Source organism: Arvicola amphibius, chromosome 3 (genome assembly GCF_903992535.2).
Source record: "Arvicola amphibius chromosome 3, mArvAmp1.2, whole genome shotgun sequence".
In the NCBI taxonomy this organism is placed as follows: Eukaryota; Metazoa; Chordata; class Mammalia; order Rodentia; family Cricetidae; genus Arvicola; species Arvicola amphibius.
Window position 1 is genome coordinate 29648298 of NC_052049.1, and position 5781 is coordinate 29654078.

Sequence of the window (5781 nt, forward strand, 5' to 3'; positions counted from 1 at the left end):
TGTTCTTCCAGAGGACCTGAGTTCAATGCCCAGCAACCACATGGTGGCTCTCAATCATCTGTAATGAGATCAGGTGCCATCTTCTGGCCTGTAGGCATACATGGAGGCAGAATGTTGTATACATAATAAATAAAATCTTAAAAAAAGAAATTTATTTTAAAAACTGACTTTTCATTTGGGCTTCCAAATGACTCTAAAGTTACACACTGAACATGCTGTAGGATCTGTATGTTACCATTTGTATCTATTGCCATTACCATAATAAAAGGAAATTTAACATATATATGTATTTAATAAACATTTATTTTCATATCCTATTTCTCATAGCCTTGATTTTAAAATTCATATATGTTATTTTTATGCTGAGACTCTTCTTGTATGAGTTCCAGGAGATCAGACATCCTCTTTTGGGATTTGCAGGCACCGGGCACACATGTGGTACACGTGTGGTACACATGTGGTACACAGAAAAACATGGATGCAAAATTTTTGTGGAGGTCCCAGGTTTAGTTCCCAGCATTGAAAATTTTCTGGGAATCTGAAAAACTCTTCTGGCATCTGTGGGCACCTGGTAAACAAATATACACAGATATCTATGCAGGAAAAACACTCATACATAAAATGAAAGCAAATAGGTCTCTTTAAAATACATCCTTGACCCAGCACTCGGGAGGCAGAGGCAGGTGGATCTCTGTGAGTTCGAGACCAGCCTGGTCTACAAGAGCTAGTTCCAGGACAGGCTCCAAAGCTACAGAGAAACCCTGTCTCGAAAAACCAAAAAAAAAAAAAAAAATACATCCTTGAGTTAAAAGAAAGAAAAGAAACAAGCCAGAATACGGTCGATGGAACACATCTTTTATCCCAGCACTTGGAGAGAGAAACCCTGTCTTCAAGTCAAATCAAACAAACAAAAAGGAAAAGAAATGAAACAAAATTTTATTTTTTATTTTTCTAATGAAATGACTTTAATATCCTTTGGGTATACTCAGGAAAGGCAATGCTTTTACCACACATAATTAAAAAAAAGAAATAACATTTAAATATCAGGAAACAATCTGTTTTAAAAGAATAGGCCGAGATCCACCTGCCTCTGCCCCTCTCAGTTACTGAAACTAACGCCAGTGCCAACACCATCTGGCAAGTAAGAGTTGTGGGGGTTTTTGTAAATAAACATACGGTACTTGATATAAAGTATTCAAATATCTCACATCCTTCCACTTTATTTCTCTTCAAGATGGTGTATTTCTTACTGTTGTGTTCAATTTATTTTAAGGTTTTGTGAAATTTGTTTCATGAGTCCACAAATATACAAGTATTAATGAGTACTTATGAATTTATTGCTTCATTAAGTCAAAAGTACCTAGGATCTTTTTTGTTTATTAATTTAGTTTATTAATTTATTATTGTGTTAGTTTGTTTTTGTTTGTTTGTTTGTTTGTTTTTTTTTTGAGACAGGGTTTCTCTGTGTGACAGAGCTGGCTGTCCTGGAACTCACTTTGTAGATAGACCAGGCTGGCCTTGAACTCAGAGAATCTATCTGCCTCTCCCCTTTGAGTACTGGGATAAAAGATGCACAACACCATGCCAGGAAAACTTTTATTTTCTTATCTTTGATTTATTTAGCGGTTATCCATAAGTCTCATCTCTCCAACATGAACTGTGCAGAAGAAGATGTGTCTTAAAATCAATGGATGTTGGGTAGTTTCACCGATTAATGGGATTTCCCAAGGTCTCTAGTGCTCTTGAGTGTGATGGAATCTGAACTCACTAAGGAATGGAGAGGGTTGGGGTGTCAGCAAGTGAGAGCACAGATCACCTGTCCATCAACAGATCCTAAAGCACTCTGGAGTGATCTTCCATGAAGAACTTTGAAATCCCATGAGAATGTCCTCCATTCAAGCAGAGATCAGAGAAGCTTAGGTGGGGCAGGGCAAGAGGAGCTGGGCATTCAGAAAAGTGATCTTGAAGAGAACTCCTGGACTTTGGCTCTGAGATTACTAAGGTGAGCTCTGTGAACAGTGAACGAGCCTCTTGTGAAATCCCTTCAAAAATCTCTGGGCTGTGCAATCAATAGTCTGCTTCTAGTCACAAATTAAAAGAAAAACCTTTCATCATTGTGACCAGAACATTTCTGTCTCATGCTGCCCCAGCAGAATCTCAAGGGGACAGATCCCATCCTCACAGCCAGAAGGCATGGCAGCATGAGATCCAGGCAGCCCAGCTGTGGTGGTCTGCCCACTGCACCCACCAACCTATACACCCTAATTTCAACTGGAAGGGCATCAGCATCTTATCAGCATAAGATGCATTGTCACTGATAAAGTAATTGGGTCCTTTGTTCATTCACTCATCTGGTGATGGTTTTACTGAAGGCGGCCCTAGGGCTCATGTTTGAATGTTTCATTCCTAGTTGGTGGTACTTTTGGAAGAATATGGAGGTGTGAAGTTTTTAGAGGATATATATCATTGTGAATGAAAGTTAAGATCTCAAAAGACCCCGATTATGAGCTTGAGTAGGTTCTCCCTCCCTCCCCCCAGTTTCTTCTCTTTGTCCCCTCCCCCCTTTCTCCACTCCCCTCTCCCTTTACTTACTTTCTGGTGTCTGATCAAGATAGGAGCTCTCAGCTATTGCTTCTCCCTGCCATCATGGACTCTCCCATCAGCTTGGTGTGATTATCTCCAGGCTCAGGTGTCTCTCTGCAGACCACATGACTTCATCCTTCTTGGTGAAGGGCAACAATGCTTTCATGTCTGTTCCCCCCGCAGCCTTCACATTGCTGGATGTTTTCCTTGGATACATCACATAGCTTTTGCAAATAAGGCTGCAAATAACGTCATTGTTTAAGTATCTCTGGGGTCTCTTGTTTCTCTGGCCTTCAAGAACGTCGGGCATGCAAGTGCTATTCAGACATCCAGAGACAGATAAAACACAAAGAAGAAGACCAACATCAGCCTCAACCAAAACCAGGTGGATACACATACCAACCAGACGCAGTGTCACGCAAGTTACTGCACTAAAAACTGTAAATGGGCATAGAGAACTGCCCAAGTGTTAGCGATACAGGATTAAGACACAAAGAAAGGGTTGCAGTGTTAAGTGAGTCATAGCATCAGAAATCATAATTCAGGGTATATTTAGTAGTATCTGTAAATATAAAAATGTTCATGTATTAACTATTAGTGAAAAATTTCCTAGGAATTTGAAGGAGCATTGGGATGGGAGGGTTTGGGAGGAGGAAAGAGAAAGAAGAAAGGTTCTAACAAAAATATAAGTTACAATAGCTATGGTACCCAGGTTCAGCAGTAGGTGCATCAGAACATTAAAAACCATAAAAAAATACAAACCTAACACAGTGTTTCCTAAATTACAGAGTTGAAAATTCAACTACTCCATGGGATGCTGATAGCCAAGCCCAATAAATACCAGTGAATCAAGAAACTGCCTGCAGCTGGGGGCGAAGTTAAGGATCTCCCTGTGAACTATATAGCTTTCTGATACCTACCTTCAAGAGCCCCAGCTCCCACTGTTCCCTCCCAGTGATGGGAAAGAGGGGCTGGCAGAATAGCTATGGACTTGTCCTGGATCCCAAGGACAGACCAAAATCCGCAGCAGCGTGTGAGAGAGAAGCCCTCAGGCCAGCATGGTCCAGGGTGTTGCCAGCGGTAAGAAAACACACCTGGGCAGTAGCTGCACCGGATTACAGGAAGGGCAGCAAGGAGAAGGCAATTCCAGACAGCAGTTCATGGGAACACTAACCATGGGCATCACAAAAGGAACACAGTCCAAGCTTGCTAGCACCCTATGCGAAATCAGAGAAGGAAGCAATAATACTGGCTGAACATGGGTCCAGAAAGCCAAAGAACTGGCTTTGGGCACCAGAATAGCCTAGAGGCCAAGTGCTGGCTCTACCCTGAGGTGAAAAATGGTAGGGCCCACAGCTAGGAGAGTGAGCTGTGGAATGTTGTCAGAAGAGTTTTTGCCTGCAAGCACACACTTCCCCTTTAGTTGCATCTCCCCCTCTTCCCACTTACCACCTTGGACCCCAGGGCTGTCTCACTAACCATGGACTGAGAGAGGTTCTCAAGGCCAGACCAAATTCGGGATGTCGACCTTCATGGTCTAGCGTCTTGCCCTCGGTAGGAGCCTTATCCTGGGCCTTATTGGCGCTGCTTATGGAGAAAGGACCTCGAGCTGGAGATGGCCATCAAAGACAGCGCCATATTCGAGCCCTGGACCGTGCTGTCACCAAAACCCGTAGGCGCAGCGAAAGGAACAAAAATTCATTGGTACAAACCCCGAATTTGTCGTCTTCCAGGGAGCTAGGGTCGAACTTCCTGGGACACTTACCCGGCAAAAAATGAGCATTTGCCGACGGCTTCGCTTCGGAATCGGCTAACTAAAGAAACCCGGAGAATTTTTCAGCTCTTAGAAACGACCGTGAGCTGACCATAGAGGATCCCATAACGAACCATAACCGCGGCGTCCTGACTGCACCAGCTGCATGCTTGCAACAGGGCAAAGCCATCATTTTTACTTTCAGCATTTTTACTCACGTCATCCGGATAGTGGTTCCCGGCTCGGAGCGAATCCCGAGGCAGCCTGCCTGACAGAGTCTGATTCAGTCTGAAAAACGAAAGCTATGGAGAAAATCACCGAGGTGGTTCGAAATGGCCGTCTGATTTCTGTCCCGGCCTGCTGACAGTCGATCAGAAGTAGGCTCGGTGGATGAATCACAGATACTCGTGGATCACTGCCCGGGAAAACCCTTAGCGCTGGTTCTGGGCGCCAGGAGTCGCGTTGGGGCTGAGTGAAAGGAGAGAGACGGAGACGGAGAGGGCCACAGGAGACAAGAGTTCTCGAGTTCTGACCCGTGATGTCCCCGAAAACCTTCAGCACAGTGAAAGGAACGCAGATGCAATGGAGATTAATTTGCGGAAAAAAAAAAAAAAAACACCGAATTCGTCTATTTCCGTTCGTTTCGGGTCGAATGGTCGGCCACTTGCCGGGTCAAAACGCGTCTTTGCCGATGGCATTCGGTTCTGATATTGCTACCGAAAGAAATCGGGTGAATTTCAGCGTTTATATAAACGGTGGCTATCCTGGTGTAGAGGACGCGAAAACGAAACCACACCGCGGAGTCCTGACCGCATCGGGTGTGGACTCGCCCTGGGGCCTCCGACGGTTCTTGCAGCGTTTTGCTCACGTAGTCGAGACCGTGGTTCGTGGTTCGTGGTTCGTGGTTCGTGGTTCGTGGTTCGGGTGGAATCCCGCGGCAGCCTGCCTGGCAGAGCCTGGTTCAGTCTGAAAAAAGAAAGAAGCTTCGGAGACAATAACGGACTCGGTTTGAAATCGCGGTCGACTGCAACTCGAGCTTGCTGACTTCAGATAGGAAGTCGACTCGGTGGATGAATCGTGGCACTCGCGGACAGCGGAGCAGGGGCCGGGAAACCCTTAACGCTGGCTCTGTGCACCCGGAATCCTGGGCAGGCTGAGTGCCCGCGCCATAGCGACTCCAGCGGCCGGCGGCGTAGACGCAGACCGCTGCGTTTGGCGTCAGTAGCGGTTCTGCTTCCGCCCGTTTCTTCTTCATTGGCTCCAGTGAGAGTGAGGCAGGCGTGGACCGGTGTCTTGCCCGCAGTAGGGGCACTCGTAGGGACCTTACCTGCGTCGTGACCGGTGAAAGGAGAGAGACGGCCGGCTGAGAGAGAAGGCCACTTTCCAGTCCTGACCCGCGACGTCCCAGAAAACCTTGGGTGCAGTGAAAGGAGCGCCGGCGCGAT

General features: G+C 45.8%; 1 long non-coding RNA gene across 2 annotated transcripts; it reads right to left on the minus strand.

Annotated features, from left to right (window-relative positions):
• Positions 1–283: 283 nt before the first annotated feature.
• Positions 284–5531, minus strand: LOC121677145. 2 transcript variants are annotated; one of them, XR_006020779.1, is made up of 3 exons: positions 4555–5531; positions 2593–2900; positions 284–568 (listed from the first exon to the last, which is right to left on the minus strand). It is a non-coding gene; the product is annotated as an uncharacterized LOC121677145 (long non-coding RNA). The 2 variants fall into 2 exon arrangements; XR_006020778.1 differs by having other exon boundaries at positions 2593–5531.
• Between the last annotated feature and the right edge of the window lie 250 nt (positions 5532–5781).